At 39.5% G+C, this 18,776-nt stretch overlaps 1 protein-coding gene and 1 long non-coding RNA gene across 3 annotated transcripts in view; both read right to left on the minus strand.

Moving 5' to 3' along the window:
- Positions 1-5,723, minus strand: part of LOC116708470 (MAP/microtubule affinity-regulating kinase 3-like) — a 40,132-nt gene extending 34,409 nt beyond the window's left edge. The window contains exon 1 of the mRNA XM_032546329.1: positions 5,679-5,723. The gene's annotated coding sequence lies outside the window, so the exon portion shown is untranslated. The remainder of the gene's footprint in view (positions 1-5,678) is intronic.
- A 4,235-nt stretch (positions 5,724-9,958) lies between these two features.
- LOC116708563 (uncharacterized) lies at positions 9,959-10,973 on the minus strand. Of its 2 annotated transcripts, none has more exons than XR_004336705.1 (4): positions 10,816-10,973; positions 10,596-10,713; positions 10,295-10,363; positions 9,959-10,191 (listed from the first exon to the last, which is right to left on the minus strand). It is a non-coding gene; the product is annotated as an uncharacterized LOC116708563 (long non-coding RNA). The 2 variants fall into 2 exon arrangements; XR_004336704.1 differs by having other exon boundaries at positions 10,299-10,363; positions 10,816-10,970.
- Positions 10,974-18,776: the final 7,803 nt, after the last annotated feature.

Raw genomic sequence — 18,776 nt, forward strand, 5'->3', positions numbered from 1 at the left:
TTCCTCTCAACACTCGGTTGAGACTCTGAGGCGCCGTGAGAAAATTCACACGGGGAGTCAGAGGAGAAGAAAACAACAAAACAGATTGTGGATTGTGCACAACACAAAATCATTTCTCATCAATTTCAGTGAATGGAAGAGAAAAGAAAGAGAGATAAAGTGTGTGACGGAATACGTTAGCGACGGTGTGAGCCACCACCAACACGTCACTGAGCAGTGAGCTCAGTGACGTCACTGAGCAGATGAAGCGGCCGGGTTTGCAGTCAGCGTTTGCTGCCTCAAGTTAACGTTAGCTTCCAAGTCTCAGTTTCTTACAATGTAATGTTATTTAATTGCATTTCACAAATTACTTCAGGAGCATAACGAGGTGCAAGCGTTTGCTAGCATGAGCTATTTTCACAAAACCCTTCAAGGTGAACGTTGAACGTGTTTGGAGATTTGAGGACATGAGCTAATTCAAGCGACACCGGTTTCCTTGACCGGTGGTTCCGTTTGGCCAGCAAAATAGCCGCTACAAACTCAGCCCCTACCTTCTCCGAAGCTTGACTGTTTTGGTTCAAACTAGCTTCAACCAGTCTGCATTTATACGTCAAAATAAATGCTGCTTTTAATCCCGCTGGAAGTGACAGCTACTGCGTTCATGGGCAACGCACGTGGTGTTGTTTTCAACGGAAGTGACGTGAAAAGGCCCGGATGATGATCACCCGGCGACGAAAGACCCCGGATGTAGTCAGTCGAGAACGGCGGTGACGTCAAATTGCTAAGAGATATATTAATAGTAGCGCCATTCTATAGCGGGCTGCACAGTGGCTCAGTCCGTAAGGTTGTTGCCTTGCAGTCGGAAGGTTGTGGGTTCGCTTCCCAGAACTACTGTAGGAGTTTGCATGTTCTCCCTGTGCATGCGTGGGTTTCCTCCGGGTACTCCGGTTTCCTCCCACATTCCAAAAACATGACAACAGGTAAGAGTTCATTGGTCACTCCAAATTCTCCCTAGGTGTGAGTGTGTTCCCCTTAGATAGAAATGGATGAATGGAAAATAAAATTTTTTTTAATGATTTATGTTAATCGCCATATAGAGACCTAATAAATTCAGATGCTTTGACTCGCCAGTAAGCGCTTTGCTCTCCTCCCACAGAGCCTCCTTCCCACTTTTTGCCAGGTGACTGTTGAGGAGTTTGTCCATGGACAAACAGCAATAGGAGCTTTGTTGGGGGTTTTTCTACGGCAAAATTAATAACAACGAATCAAAAGTTATTCAGTTCTTTTTGCTTGATTTGAAAAAATATGCACAATTTGATGAATCGTTTTTTTTCCATTGTGAAACCAACTTTTTTTTTAGCTAAGGCTAGGCTAACAGACATTAAGGGTCTAAGAGAAGCTTCTTACCACAAGAAGGATCGATCAGCGATTAGTGCGTCGTTAAGCGCATCATTCAAGAGCGCATTAGTACGCGGCTGGGCGTGCAGCGCCAGCAAACAGCGAGGTGTGAACCGGAAGGAAAACATGATGTCTACCAGGTGAGGGCAAGTACACCCAAGTACACCTCGCTGCAGCAAACAGAAAGGGGCGGGGACGGACCACTGTCAGTCTCACACCTTATATGGAAAGGTGACTATTTCATTCCGGAAATGAAGGGGGCGCTAGTGACACTATTTCCTGTACCGACCTTGTTATAATAATTATACTAATAATAACGTATTTTATTTGCCAACGCCTTTTAAAACACCCAAGAAGACTTTCAACATTAAAAATACAAATTAAATAGTAAAGAAATGGCTACAAAACGTGATATGTCACGTGGTATGTCTGTCACGTGGTAAGTCACTTTTTTATTTTCAAATCTGTATTAAATCTTTATTTAAAATTATATTAGTAAACAATCTAGAATAAGCAACAATAAGGAAACATTATGGAGATGTATTTATCTATCCTTACACCCAATCTATCTCAAACAAAAGTAATAAAACATGAATCAAATCAATATTTTGGAGACAAATGTACATTACATTAAGAGCACATTTATCCATCCATTAATTATCATGAATTATCCCTATAGTTGGGTCATGAGGGCTGCTGACCCTGGACAGATCGCCTGTCCATCGCAGATTAAGAAAACAGATATAAACAAATGAAGTTCAAATAATATTTTGATGTTGTGAATGGTCCTCTTAAAATAAATAAGTTACAATCTAAACTATAATAGCCTCTGGCTTATTAAACGAGAACTAGATGGAAAAGAGGTTTGGTCTGTAAAACATTTAGTTAACAATTTTGGCCAACTTAGTACGTCCATTCACAGCGCACTTTTGTTGCTTATTTGCCAAATATTTTTCTTATTATTCACATTATGAATATAATTTACAAACAAACCAAAGGACTTCTGAACTTCTAACAAGTGCCATTCCGAAAACTAGAATATTTTTGGTTGCAGGTGACCTGGCTCAGCTATTATCATTGTTTACCATAATGTCTCATTGGAAACTTTTGCTATAAGGACTCCAGCTCAACCAGTAAACTGATTGGTGTCCCACTATTCCATTTAGAAATTCCATATCAATTCTACCAATTGCAATCGATTCATAAAATAAAGACCTTAAATATCCAATTGTTGCAAAACCCAAAGGGATTAATTTAAAACTTTAAATGTAGCTTCAACCTGGAAAGACTCACACAGAGAGAAAGTAGGTTTAGAAAGTTTATTTGACAAGAAATAATCTTTGGCGCTCGGACCCCGGCAGTAGACGCTGCGCTGGTAACTGCCAGAGAGAATGATCTTTTTTCTATATGAAAAACCTTTTTGAATAAAGTCACTGGTTACATAAATTAAACCAATGTGTAAATTCTAACTATAAACTGTCTTCATCTCACCTGCTCAGCCAATCACCTGATCATGTGTCTCCATCCCAGCCTAACGGCGCCGGGCTCATCTCTCTTCATAAAGTCCGGCTCAGGATACCTTTAGTCTTATGTTTGTATTATGACTTTGTAACTGAACAATATGTTTCTGTATGTGCTTACTTTATTACAAAAAAACCCAACAGTTGATTCTGTCAAAACATAAACAACTTGGCTGTATGTCAGGTTTGTAAAGAAACTTTGTATTGATTCCAGTCATTGTTCTAAAAGTGTAGGAAACATTGTATTTACACATATAAAATATTGCAAGTTATTAGCTTTGCTTGCATTTAAAATTTTTAAAACAAGGTTATCCTATTGTTAAACAACGCTGTTACAATATATTTACAACTACTTTATTGGTTCTACTCTCTCCAACAAATTACAGCCACAATGTAACTTTGTGTGGAAACGGCACCATTTCTATGAAAACTAAATAATGTAAATCAACTGAGCTACAACAAAAGGAACATTCAAAAATGTAAATAATATTGAAAGAACACATTATTAAAAAGGATGACTGCACAAGTCAAAAGGCAAATATTATTTAGCAGAAATGATTTAAAATGGCATGTCACAAAAAAAAAAAACTAACAATGTGTGACAACTGAAATGTGTGAAAGACTGTGGAAGCAACTAATATTCTCCTTGCATTCAGTATTGACAGTCAGTGCAGTGTCCAGGTCGGCCATCACAGTAGTAACCAGGGTACTCTCCTCGTCTTCCATCGCCGGTGAAGCCCACAGTCTTTATATTACCGGTTGCAGGAAGAACACGTGACAACCGCAAAGGAATCCGGTTTTCTGCCTTGAATGTTTTTGAAAAACTTTCCCCAGTTGATCTCACCTGTTAATGAAAAATCGATTTCATGTAGTTGAAATCTAATTTCACATGTTTTAGGTGAAAAAAGTCAAAGGTCCTTACCATCCAGCCAAGCAAAGTGAGTCTTCTTCCTGAAAACTGGACGACCTTTGTCGCATGTCTTCCACCCTCCTTCCTGTCTGCCTACTGTCAAAAAAATACGAGCCATTAGCGCCGCAAAAAACTCTTCGGAGAGAGAAAAAAACAAATAAAAGAGGTTTTGCATATGTTTCTCCTTTGAAATTATACATTTCATAATTTCATTCTTAAATTACCCTCCATAAATAAAAATCTTTAGGCAGAAAAAAGGGAAATAAAGACAATCCCGCTATAAATAAATACAAAAAAGACATTTCCAGCAAAACACATCCATAAAGATCTGCGTACAAAATCTAAAAGACAAAATGTAAGTTATGTGAACAATATACAGTGTCACTAAAATCTGTTTTATTTAAATAAATTCACCTCCTCAATGCTGAGGCATAGGGCATCAGAATGAAGTCACAGATACACCTGGATAAACTCAGGTATACAGCCAGTCTACAAATTACTCAGCTGCTTTTTATCAATTATTTCATATAAATGTATTGTTTACTTCATTTTTTCTACAGCAAGGAGAAGTTGTGTCAAAAAAACGGAACAGACTAAATTTATAAATTTTAGAAAAACTTTTTTTTTTTTTTTAATGAAAATTTGTGGGAAAAAACACCAACAAAAAAACCCCCAGTCCACAAGCATCCTCATTCCAAACACGATCGCTTTCATTTTCATCACTTGGTTCATGTTCACATTACTTATTGACTGTATCGAAGAATATCAAATATATTTTGATTTTAACTGAAGATATGACATCATACAATATATAATATACGATGAAATTAAATGACTTAAATCTTATTGTATAGACTAGGTCATCAAATCAGTCTGTGAACTGCGTTGCCTGCAGGGATTTTTAATGTCCAGCAGGTGTCAGTATTCAGTGACACAGTATTGACGCGGTATCAATACAGTTTTGCTTTGGGTCAAAATGATACATGACGCCTCATTTACCCATCACTAACATAAACATCTTCATACCTGACAATTGGAGATTAAAAACTTATTTCTGAGAGGAAATGACAATTTTAAAGTAACTAAACTACTTATAACATTCCTCAATAATCAATAAAAAAAATATTGACTGACTTTAAAGCAGTCAAACTTTTTTAAATCTATTTTTATTTCTGATTAGCTCTTTCCATGTTTCCTCATGTAGCAGAAGCTCCACGTCTTCTTACTAATTTATAAGATCAAAGGGATTCCTTCAAAACATGTATTTTACATAACAGTATAAAATCTTTTTGTAACTTCAGTATTCTAATGTATATTAGTTTTATTTGAAATAAATCTATTTTGTTTGTCTTTTGTGTCATTTTGATTTGAAACCCCAGTAATTATTGACTTAACATTTAAATCTATTTATTTAGTAAATAACACAAAGAAATTCTGGTGGTTTCTTCTTCTCTGGCTTTACAAACCAGAGAAGAAACAAGCAAAAAAAAAAAAACAACATTTCTACTTTTCATATCCATTTTTCTTTTAAATTACCAAAATTTGACATTTTAAAATAGTTTTTACTAAAAACCTCCACCGCTTTCTGGGTTTTTCATAGATCATGTAAAGGAATATTTTTGGAGAATCTCAACAGAAACCGGAGACATTTCAGCAGAATTAAAGCAGACTTTGAATCTTCAGCTAGCATGCAGCGTTAGCAGAGCGGCACGTCACACAGCCATGCAACCGCAGCAACAAAGCTGCAACAACACACTGCTGCAACTCCTACACACTCAGGGCAAAGCAGCGCGGGCCTGACGCTACATGGGAAGCGGTGTGTGTGTGTGTGTGTGTGTGTGTGTGTTGGGGGGCAGCAGGTATAAGCTCACCTTGAGCCCTCAAGTCTCCCGTTTCTCTCAAACTCGGTTGAGACTCTGAGGCGCCGTGAGAAAATTCACACGGGGAGTCAGAGGAGAAGAAAACAACAAAACAGATTGTGGATTGTGCACAACACAAATCATTTCTCATCAATTTCAGTGAATGGAAGAGAAAAGAAGAGAGAAATAAAGTGTGTGACGGAATACGTTAGCGACGGTGTGAGCCACCACCAACACGTCACTGCTCAGTGACGTGAGCAGTGAGCTCACTGCTCACGTCACTGAGCAGATGAAGCGGCCGGGTTTGCAGTCAGCGTTTGCTGCCTCAAGTTAACGTTAGCTTCCAAGTCTCAGTTTCTTACAATGTAATGTTATTTAATTGCATTTCACAAATTACTTCAGGAGCATAACGAGGTGCAAAGCGTTTGCTAGCATGAGCTATTTTCACAAAACCCTTCAAAGGTGAACGTTGAACGTGTTTGGAGATTTGAGGACATGAGCTAATTCAAGCGACACCGGTTTCCTTGACCGGTGGTTCCGTTTGGCCAGCAAAATAGCCGCTACAAACTCAGCCCCTACCTTCTCCGAAGCTTGACTTTTTTGGTTCAAACTAGCTTCAACCAGTCTGCATTTATACGTCAAATAAATGCTGCTTTTAATCCCGCTGGAAGTGACAGCTACTGCGTTCATGGGCAACGCACGTGGTGTTGTTTTCAACGGAAGTGACGTGAAAAGGCCCGGATGATGATGACCCGGCGACGAAAGACCCCGGATGTAGTCAGTCGAGAACGGCGGTGACGTCAAATTGCTAAGAGATATATTAATAGTAGCGCCATTCTATAGCGGGCTGCACAGTGGCTCAGTCCGTAAGGTTGTTGCCTTGCAGTCGGAAGGTTGTGGGTTCGCTTCCCAGCCTTTCTGCATGGAGTTTGCATGTTCTCCCTGTGCATGCGTGGGTTTCCTCCGGGTACTCCGGTTTCCTCCCACATTCCAAAAACATGACAACAAGGTAAGAGTTCATTGGTCACTGCAAATTCTCCCTAGGTGTGAGTGTGTTCCCCTTAGATAGAAATGGATGAATGGAAAATAAATTTTTTTTAATGATTTATGTTAATCGCCATATAGAGACCTAATAAATTCAGATGCTTTGACTCGCCAGTAAGCGCTTTGCTCTCCTCCCACAGAGCCTCCTTCCCACTTTTTTGCCAGGTGACTGTTGAGGAGTTTGTCCATGGACAAACAGCAAATAGGAGCTTTGTTGGGGGTTTTCTACGGCAAAATTAATAACAACGAATCAAAAGTTATTCAGTTCCTTTTGCTTGATTTGAAAAATATGCACAATTTAATGAATCGTTTTTTTCCCATTGTGAAACCAACTTTTTTTTAGCTAAGGCTAGGCTAACAGACATTAAGGGTGTGAGAAGCTTTTTACCACAAGAAGGATCGATCAGCGATTAGTGCGTCGTTAAGCGCATCATTCAAGAGCGCATTAGTACGCGGCTGGCGTGCAGCGCCAGCAAACAGCGAGGTGTGAACCGGAAGGAAAACATGATGTCTACCAGGTGAGGGCAAGTATACCCAAGTACACCTTTTTTTTTTTTTTTTTAATGGATCTTTATTGAGATACAAAGTACATAACAGTACAAACACAGAAATGTCTGCCAGGTGTCACCGACACATACGGTACATCACCATAACGTTACATGAACACTTTTTTTTTTTTTTTAAACAAATTAATCAGAAACAAATAAGGCAATTACAGTAGTGGAATTCTGTATAAGGCACATATAGAAGAGGCATATTTAAAATGGAATACAGAGTAATATTGATAATAGAAAATTAGTATTACAATAAGTAATAGTAAGAAGAAAAAAAAGGCAAAGGGGGATTCATGTATTAGGATTAATATACATCAGTGGGCAATTCCATTAATATTTCAGCCAGGGATTCATACGGTTCAATACATTTCAAGGATTTCAAATATAACTGGAATTCAGATAAGAAGATGTTAAAAACTGGGGATGATCTCAGCACTCTTTGTTTATGAATAAAGAATTTTGCCAAACAAAATATTAAGTTACAACAGAGTACTCATACCTTATATGGAAATGTGACTATTTCATTCCGGAAATGAAGGGGGCGCTAGTGACACTATTTCCTGTACCGACCGTGTTATAATAATTATACTAATAATAACGTATTTTATTTGCCAACGCCTTTTAAAACACCCAAGAAGACTTTCAACATTAAAAATACAAATTAAATAGTAAAGAAATGGCTACAAAACGTGATATGTCACGTTGTATGTCTGTCACGTGGTAAGTCACTTTTTTATTTTCAAATCTTTATTAAATCTTTATTTAAAATTATATTAGTAACAAACAATCTAGAATAAGCAACAATAAGGAAACATTATGGAGATGTATTTATCTATCCTTACACCCAATCTATCTCAAACAAAAGTAATAAAACATGAATCAAATCAATATTTTGGAGACAAATGTACATTACATTAAGAGCACATTTATCCATCCATTAATTATCATGAATTATCCCTATAGTTGGGTCATGAGGGCTGCTGACCCTGGACATATCGCCTATTCATATTATTAGTTGAAAATGGTCTCAAAACAACAACATTGTTGGTTTTTACCACATGTGATAGTTTATCGTCTGACAATACATTCAAAGTGTTTAATCAGTTTTTGTTTTGTTGTGTTTTTTCTTCAGGCAGTGCTGCATCTGTGGGTCATGATTGTTCTTCTAACTTACACACCGGAAATGCACGGCAGCCCTGACGGAAGATAGAAGGCAACCGGAAATTTCTAGATTTTTCTGTGGCCTGCAACGTAAGGAAGCTGCTGGAAAATGGGCCCTGGGACCTGACTCTCCCTGTTTTGCACACACAATGCTACGAACTGAAGGCATTTGCTCGCTTTTCTTGTCGGTTTCTTGGGCTGATGGCCGAGAGCTGCAGTGAGTTTTAACATGAATACAGAGTGGTTATACTGTGTTGGTTTTGTTCTCCACGTTAAACTTTCCTTCCGCTGTACTCTTAAGAGATTGTATGCAACACTATGTAAAAACAAAGGATTTTAATAAATATGCAAGAGGAGAAAACGTTGCGTTATTTCTTGGTGGTCCCTAAATTCACCCAAACCAATCGTTCTGGTTGCAGTGCTTTTGCAAAAGCATTCAGTCATTTTCACATTTTGTCTTGTTACAATCGCAAACCTTTTTTTTTTTTTTTTTTTTTTTTGCATTTTACTGGAATTTTATGTAACAGATAAATGCAAAGCAGCACTTAAAATGTGAAGTGGACGTATGAAAATGTCAGCGTTTCAGATGGTTGGGAAACAAATACATCATCATCATCAAATGTTAACTGTTAGGTTTATCGTTTAGGAAAACTGGGAAAAAAAAGACTAAAATCAAAAAGATTCATGTACTGCATGGCTTTATGGCTTTTCTTTTTGTTTCATAACTCGGTGACTTAAAGGTTTGTAGCTTCTGTCTTGGTTCTTTGTTGACCACTGTGTAGCGGTCAACAAAGAACCAGACTTAATCACTTTATGTTTTGTTTTTTTCGGGGGTTTTTTTTCATATTTCTCAGTCGTTGCAAAAATATTTCAGCCAAACTCTTATTGTAAAAGATTATTTTGCCCGTAATGTCCGTCTCATGTCTTCATGCCGGGCAGCTGGACGGTGTTGCTGGTGAAAGCCGTCCTGACTGGCGCCGTCTCTCTCTGCTCACTCCTCCTGTTTGTCACTCTGGTTCACAGCAACTGAAGAAGCAGCAGGCCGTAAAAAAAAAACCTTCCACAGTCTCGGCTCAAACTGGAGGAAAGGTTTTCATAAGTCAGAGTCAGAGCTGTGAAGCTTCAAAGGCGATCGGTGTTGGCTACTTGGAGTTGACCGACTTGATCCACCAACTGGTTCAGCTTCCAGTTCTTCCAGTTTGTTTCATTGGTTATGAGTCCATGAGGAAAAAGAGCGTTCTCTGGGTAACATTTCTACCCAACCCTTCAGTGAATCAGTTGAAGCTAAGGGTCGAAGGTCAACATCTGGAAACTTCTTCAGTGTGACTGGCTTGTGTTTGTTTTTAAGATGTGAATTTTGTATTTATGTAACTACAAATGAATTAACACTAAAAATACATTTCTTTTAAACCTGTTCTCCAGTTTGTGCTTTGATCAGTTATGAAGTTCTATTAAAAATGTGGGCGTTCCTTTAATATATAACGTTTCCAAAAATGATTATGGTTCAAATAAAAAGACTCCAGAAATAACAGATTGAAAGAAGAACATTTTATTCAACTCAAGAGTTACAGCACTGATGAATTTTGTGTTATGGAGCATTAATAATGAAAACAATAACAAATAGAAAACAAATCTGCCTTCTAACTATTTATTCTGACGTTTTGTTTTGGCTCTTGAATAATCAGAATCTCGTCTCCAGCCAGGCACCAGAAACCTCGCTGTCCGCTTCTCGAGTCATTGATGTTTTAATGGACAGGAGAGTCGAGCTGAGGAAACAGAAGAACAAATTTGAGAAACGCAGAGTCCAACGCACGTCATTAAATGCTGAAACTTTTCTGAGATGTCTCAGCAGCTTCAGTTTCTGCTCACCTACCTGTTACATCCAGAGTAATGGTGCCAGGTGAGGTCCATCTCCCCAGCGGTCAGTCTGCCTCAAACCTGTCACAACGGGGGGGAATTTAATGAGAATTGTTTACTGCACTGTATGTATAAAAGTGTTTTAGCGTTGCTCACTGTAAATAAACTTTTTGCACGTTAAAATTTGTTTATTTTTTTGCTTATATGATCTAACAGGAAGGAAAACCAAGGTTTCAATTCTTGAATAATTAAGAAAATAATCTCAACTATAGAATGGCTGAAAAGTTAAGGTTGTAAAAAATGTATTTAGTACCAGCAGATGGTGTGTAAACCTGGGGCCACTGGATCGTCTGCCTTTTTTGGCAGGCAGAGTATTTTCGTTTTAGTCCTCAGTCCTCTCTGTCTTCTCTCGCCTGATTGGTCCAGTGATGCTGGCGAATCATCACATGATCAGACACACATTCCTTAATCTCTGTCTAAATCACGGATTATTGGAAGAGACTTTCTGATCAAAGTCATCATCATGTCCTCACCTTTCCCACAAGCTGTTACAACCAGTAGATCAGCAGGTGGAGCAGGTCTTCTTCTGCTTTAATTGTTGGTCAACTCCAGTCATCACATGAGTTCACAGAGAAATGAAATAAAGAGAGAAGATAAAGTTAAGGAGGAAAATATGCATGAACAGCAGACAGCTTCTAACTTTCAGCTCAGCTCTCTGCAGCTATATTTGAAATGATTAGTCATGTTGCGTAGATATAAAAGTTCTTACTTTTTTTGTCAACTGGGTTCTCTTATCTTCCTCCACCTGACTGGTGGTGCTGAAGGTGGAGGATTACAGGCGGAGGAGATCCAACCTGGGACGATCAGACATTATTGATCTGCAGAATCTGAATCTAACAGATGACTGAATCAGACGTTCTGATCAAGTCATAATCATGACCTCACCATTTATAAAATCTACTAGAACCAGTAAATCAGCAGGTCCTCTGCTCTATTCCTGATCCTCCTTCCATCAACACAAAGCTCTGCTGTTATGAAAAGACTCAGTAAAAAAACACAAACACACAAAACAAAAATGTCAGTGAGGAGAAAGTACAGCAGGAAATAGGAAATAGATTTGAATATTGACCTCGACGTTCTGTGTGTTGAACATTTTTTGTTGTGTAAAAGTAAATGTTCTTACTTTTTTTGTCAACTGGGTTCTCTTATCTTCCTCCACCTGACTGGTGGTGTTGAAGGTGGAGGATTACAGGCGGCGCTGGTCTTCTGCTTTAATTGTTGGTCAACTCATGTCATGTGACATGAGTTGATGTAGAAATGAAATCCAGAGAAAAGACAACAGGGTTAACAAATAGAATATAGGTGGACAGAAGGAAGAACAATTTTGAAATTTGAGCTCAATTTCATCCATATTTAAAATAAAAATAAGTTTTCTTACTTTTTTTGTCAACTGGGTTCTCTTATCTTCCTCCACCTGACTGGTGGTGCTGAAGGTGGAGGATTACAGGCGGAGGAGATCCAACCTGGGATGATCAGAGAATCAGAAATCTGAGAAGTCTGAACTTGGGTCGGGTATTTTTTTAATATCTATTCTTCTTTTGTGATTTTTCTGTGTTGTAACACATGAACATGCTATTGGCCATATAAACAATTTGTTTCATGAGATTAATAGTTTATCTACATAAAACTTTACTCCACATGCTCTCCATTTCCTTTCCTCTGATCCTGTTCTCTAGTGTCTCTCTGAATAAAAGCTCATAATTAAATCCTTCAATCATAAATTATGTCTATGTTCTCCTTTGTCTTCTAATTTCTTATTGTCCTGATGCTTTAATTTGGTTTCTGATACAACGTATTGTCAGGCAAGCATTCCTTACTTAATGTAAATTTTAACTCTATGTGGTTGAGCACTTTGTAAATTACTAATAACTTCTATTTCTATTTTTATTTAGTAAAGCCTATGTTCCCCACCACCAGCAGGAGGCAAGCAGTATCATGTGAATGTGGAAAAACTTACAAGCAGTGTGAAAAACAAGGGGTCCAGAAGGACAGGAACCACATGGACGACGACGAAAGGATCCAGCGATGAGCAGCTAAAACCTGAAAGATTAAAACCTTGGAGAGTGGATTAGTGGAGGAACAGAATAGAATAATTTACTATATCGGAGAGCACCGCGTGGGGAAGAACCGCTATTTCACCCTGAAACATGGGGAAGATGAGAGGAAGACACAAAGATGAAGAAAACTCCGGTGCAAGGCGCTACCTAAGGCTTCCTGAGTCCTGCCAGAATCCTCAACATCTAAAATGCTACATCTAGCAGCGGGATAAAGAAAAGCCCCGGTGCAAGGCGCTACCTAAGGCTTCCACAGGCTTGCTAGAAACCCATTGGCTTTAATAAAACAAAAAAAAAACAAAACAGAGAAATGATGATATGTCCTAATGTGATCTCCCACATAGGTCCTCAGTTTTTACGGATCCCAATCTAATCAGAGTCACTTGAAACGTAGCGAGGTCTAAACCACACGTGTCTGGAACTCACTCTTGCTGTAGTTCCACCAGATGTTGAAGGTGTCGGTTCCTCTTCTATGTCCTTTTCAGTCTCCATCTGGAAACGGAAGTGAGGGGATGACAAAGTTGGATTTTCACGGTGTGTTGATGGTGAAGGACTGAAAACGCGGGGTGACAAAACCGGATCTTCACAGTGCGTCGATGGTGAGGGACTGACGTCAGGGGATGAGAGAAAAAGATCCTCTTGCATCGTCCCTCGTGAGGGACTGAGGACAGGGGATGACAAAACAGGAAGTTTATGCGCCATTCTATACGAGGGACTGAGGACGGGGGATGACAGACCAGGATCCCCACTCGACGTCCTTGGTGAGGGACTGAGGATAGGGGATAACAAAACAGGAAGTTTATGCGCCATTCTATACGAGGGACTGAGGACGGGGGATGACAGACCAGGATCCCCACACGACGTCCTTGGTGAGGGACTGAGGATAGGGGATGACAGACCAGGATCCCCACACGCTGTCCTTGGTGAGGGATTGAGGACAGGGGATAACAGAATAGGATCTTCATGGTCTGTCTTTCGGTATGGAATGAACAGAGGGGTTGACGGAATGGGCTCGTCCTCCCATTCTTTACCATATCTCCATGCCATCCTTCTGCCGATACTTTGAAGGACCTCGTCCAAGATGGGATCTTCATTATACTACTGTGCCGTCCTGGCTGGGAGCTCCTCTTCAGCAACAGTGTCTCTAGTCCTCTTGGCTGGGGGCTCCTCTTCAGCAACACTGTCCCTGGTCCTCTTGGAGGGGAGCACATCTTCAGTTTCATTCTCCCTGACCCTCTTGGCAGAGGGCTCCTGTCTAGTATCGTCACTATTCCTGGTCCTCTTGGCTGGGAGTTTCACTTCAGTAACACTGTCCCTGGTCTTCTTTCCGTTTATGCCAGTCACAGATGTCGCATGAGTCACGTCCTCTTTCGAACCTACCCGATCGCTAGGCTTGGATGGTGTGTCATCCTCCTTCGCATCAACCACCTTCTTTGGAATTCTAATGGCGCGGCAAAAAGTCACTAAATTTCTCCAACCTGCCAGAGGTTGTGGCGAGGCACTGATAGGAATGGAGTCCTCTGGACGCAAAATGGGCTCTTCCGGTTTGTCAAAGCTGGAAGGAAGCACTGTACCAGAACTAAGCTTTAATGGTGGGTTGTCCTCCTTCGCAGCATCCACCTTCTGTGTAATGCTCCTGGCGCGGCCAGAAGTCAAAGAAGCCCCGTCCTCTTCCAAACCTACCTGATGGTGTTGCGAGGTACCAATAGGTCTGGAGTTCTCTGGACGCAAAATGGGCTCTTCCGGTTTGTCAAAGCTGGAAGGAAGCACTGTACCAAAACTAAGCTTTAATGGTGGGTTGTCCTCCTTCGCAGCATCCACCTTCTGTGTAATGCTCCTGGCGCGGCCAGAAGTCAAAGAAGCCCCGTCCTCTTCCAAACCTACCTGATGGTGTTGCGAGGTACCAATAGGTCTGGAGTTCTCTGGACGCAAAATGGGCTCTTCCTGTTTGTCAAGTCCAGACGTGAATTCAAGTGAAGTACAAGGAGCCGTGTCTTCTTCAGGCTTCTCAGCTACCCCAATGTCTTTTATGTATTTGAAATTTGGGGGAAGAATCTCAAGAATCTCAGAGCGCAGCGTCGCAGCACTGCCACGGTCCACAGCGGAGCTCAGCTGATCAAGCTTCGACTTGAGATGTTTCAATGACTGTTCAAGCACTCCTATGCCCCACAGGAATTTAATGTTTGGTGCAAGGACCTGGACAATCCGAAGTCTGGAATAAAAGTCATCCTGGTCTTCATTATTAGCCTCGTCTTCACTGGAGCTGATAGTACAGGCATTACCTACCTCATCTTCACTGGAGCTAGTAGTAGAGCTACCACTGGAGCTAGTAGTAGAGCTACCACTGGAGCTGATAGTACAGGCATTACCTACCTCATCTTCACTGGAGCTGGTAGTAGAGCTACCGCTGGAGCTGATAGCACTGCTACCACTGGAGCTGGTAGCACAGTCCACAGACTGGGGAGGTGAACTACACGTCAACCCCTCTCCGTAGTCTTCAGAAACCATGTCGGTTTCATTTGACCACAACTTACCGTGTTCCTTACCATTGTCTGGAAGTCCCTCCAACTTTGGGGATCCATCTGCTGGAAGCGCCATGGTCTGAGCTGCAAAGGAAAAAACAAAGCAAAACAAGCTATAATTCAGGATCTAGACCTTCACAAAAGTCCAAAGCAGTGTTTTGAGGGAACTAAAATACCAACAATACAATAACCCAGGTTTGTGAATGTGTTTGTTTTTCTTGAATATATTTAATTAACAATATTATTGCTATGCCATTGTATTTGATTATACAATAAAGACGGGAATTAAGAGATAAAACAAATATAGCTTATCTTTAGTCACAAAAAAACAGCAAAAAATACAATTTTACATAAAAATCAGAACACACTCTAAAACTCAATGATCAAACATGTATGGAGCATCGCCACTCAGACAAACAAACTTGCAGCTTCATCTTGGTACCAATCAATCATTAAAGACAACAAATCAAATTTAGACTTATTGGCAATTCATCCCTAACCATAAACTATTAAACATTTGGAAACATAAATTAAAGAGCTATACACTGTGTTTAGAATGTCTTAATAGCTACTGAAACACCTGTAATCTTAGACTGTGCCATAAGTGTGAATAAAATAAGACTGCAACAAGTTACTCAGTTTACCTTTATATAACAACCCATCCTCACAAATCTTTGATGCTCAGGTACATTTAATCATTCTTAACAATAGCCAGGGATGAGATATGTGATCCATTCATAATTATTACACTTAAATCACTGCTTACACAACTTTAATACTTTAAAAGTATCAAAGTTTAGAAATATATGTTTCCAATTGCATTTGTAAATTACCAAAATGTTAATTCTAGTTAATCAAACTAAATTCCTTTGAGCTCCACAATTTTTCACAATCACAAAGACAGCAAGTCTGACACCTCATCAGTACTACCTTCATACTCCCACATATAGCCAACAGCAGAAATGTAAACCTGTAAAATTAATTAAGTTTAAAGACTGGGGATCTAAATAAACAGGCCGACATAAGTGGCCTTTCCTCCGTTTCCAGGGGCTCCCTCCTACAAAAATAAAACTGTTTATTTGGTTAAGAAATCCATATCCAGTGTTAAAATTGCCATTATATTTTGTCTGGAGATAAGCCAGACAAAATCATTAAAATAATAATCTGCATCCCTTATGTGTGCATGATGCCTCAAAGTCTTATTATCTATACACGATTCATTGCCTACTAATGTTCTATCATTAACAAACACAAACACACACTTATAATGCTTATTACTGGGGCAACAGTGGTAGGAGTTTGCCCTGCAATGGTCCGCCTCTGTCGTTGTGTCCTTGAGCAAGACACTTCTCCCACCTTTAGCTGGAGTTTATTGCTGGCACGATATAACATCTGTGGCTACAATCCATTAGCTTAATATCATCAGTGTGTGAACGTGTGCATGAATGGAAATTTTATGTAAAGCGTTCGAGTGTCCTAATAAACCGCTAGTCTGATGTGATTACCATGGAAACCAAGTATGTTTGTCAGGGCATTTTTCAAAAAATAACGGTCAAAACCTAATGTTAAATATTTAACTTATTTCACTTAGCGTATCCATGGAAACTGAGTGTTTATCATGGCATTTTTCAAAAAATAACGGTCAAAACCCATGCTAATTTTCCAGAAATTTAACGTTAATTTAACTGGTTTGACTATAATTAAGTAAAATACATATATTTATTAAATCACTACACCACAGTTTAACATTCCTGACATTTCCAGCGAAATTCAGTTCAGAAAAAACCTCATTAGTTAAGAACGATCTATGCTAGCAAAGAATGCTACTAGTCTTTTTTTTCTACAGCAGTCAGTATTTCTTTAAAACACACACACACACAAAATAAACTAAACAAGTCACTAATGTCTTAGTAATAACTTGCTTTCGTTTATTAAAAAATAAAAGAGCAATTTTAACCTTCCAGCTGGTCTCCCTGTTGGTGCTTCTCCTGGCCAGGAACCGTCTTTCGCAGGTTTCTTATCCACGGGCTTCTTCAGCAAGTGCGTATTTCAGCAAGCGCTTCTTTAACAAGTTTTGCACAGCAGACTTTTCAACAAGCTCAAACCTTCCGAGGCTGTAAAGGCTCCTTCAGGCGTCTCTCTCAAAAGTCCCGTCGCAAAGGGGAAAGAACTCAGAAGGTCAGCGTCATTTATAGGCTTGAGGACGCTAACGTCGTTTCCATGACATTCATTGACGAACGCACGCACTGGTGCGTCAGAGAAATCGGACTACAAATAATGCAGGTAATGCAAGTATCGCGTTGTCTTGTTCATCACTTCGTATGCTGCCACCTACTGGCCAACCAGTCTAAGTTCACAATGACATTTTTAAAACTTACACGACTGATGTGACATTATATTTCTGCTTTCATTATTAACTATGTCAGTTTCGGACCTTCAAATGGGGAAAACTTCTCTCTGTCGTAAAGCATGGTTTGGAAGAAAAATTCAAAATTCAATTCAAAAATACTTTATTGATCCAAAACAGGGGTCACCAACACGGTGCCCATGGGAACCCGGTTGCTAACGTAGTCAGTCGAGAACGGCGGTGACGTCAAAATGCTAAGAGATATATTAATAGTAGGAAGGAGGCTCTGTGGGAGGAGCAAAGCGCTCCCAACAGGAGCAAAGCGCTGTTGGGAACAAAAGCCCAACAAGACTGTTGGGCTTTTGTTCCCTTTTGTGGGTTTTTTTTTCTGTTCTCCCTGTTGGTCTGTGGCTCCTCCCTTCATCCACCAGATGGCACCAGAGGCTGTTTTCCTGGAAGGGCGGCACAGGTGGCTCAAGCGCACCTGTGTTTTATTATCCAATCATCCTGAGGCTTAAGAGGAGCGGACGGTCTGCACTTCTTCGCCTGAGTGTTAGCCAGTAATGGTACTCTGAGAACCTCCTGAGTGTGATCTCTGAGCTTTATCCGAGAAGAACTCTTTGTAATAATCACTCTTGTTGCTTCCCTGTTCTCAGGTTTTTCCTCGTGACGCCGTGTGTTCTCCTTGAGAACAAAACAAAACAAAACATGAGAAGACCTCGTTCTGGATTTCTGTCTTGTCAGTACAATTAGACTGAATCAAGTTTGAAAAATGACGGTACCAAACTAAAAACATATGATTATGAAAATAACATTGATCCAGACAGTAATGTATTACATGCAACTAACAATTGTAAATATTATACAAATAAACAGCTTTGGACTCTGATATTGTTTTCACTTATTCATTTTTAATTGTTGAAGTCTTCATACAAAGGTTGACAATATTAGTGAATATTTGAAATTATTTATGTCACTTTCAAGTAATAACATTATCTGTGACCTTGTTAAATGACTAATCTTTAGATTTCGAGTTGGAGGGGTATAATCTCTTTCATACAAATGGAGTGAAGAACAAAGGTGGGGGTGTTGCTGTATGTTAGTTGTTCCTTGAGATGTGAAAAATTAAATGTATGTTATTTGCTTTGGATGACATGATGGAAAGTTACTGTTGAAACTGAGATGGAGAAAAATAAGTAACATTGTAGCTTGTATAATTAATGCCAGGCTCTGTTAGAAATAGATGTGAAAATCTCCTGAATGGATTAAATGATAGGAAAACTTGGTTAATATGTGGAGATTTCAATATTGATTTATTAAAACAAGGACAACACAAAATGACTCAGATTTTGCAGATGCCATGTTCAGTAGAAGTTTATATCCAGTGATTTCTCAACCAGCCAGAATTACTAGCACTAGTGCAACTGTGGTAATTTTTTAAAAACAAAATTGGAAAGGTTATGTGCAGTGGGGTCCTAATACGTGATATAAGTGATCATTCGCCTATATTT

Source organism: Xiphophorus hellerii, chromosome 19, assembly GCF_003331165.1.
Source record: "Xiphophorus hellerii strain 12219 chromosome 19, Xiphophorus_hellerii-4.1, whole genome shotgun sequence".
Classification (NCBI taxonomy): Eukaryota; Metazoa; Chordata; class Actinopteri; order Cyprinodontiformes; family Poeciliidae; genus Xiphophorus; species Xiphophorus hellerii.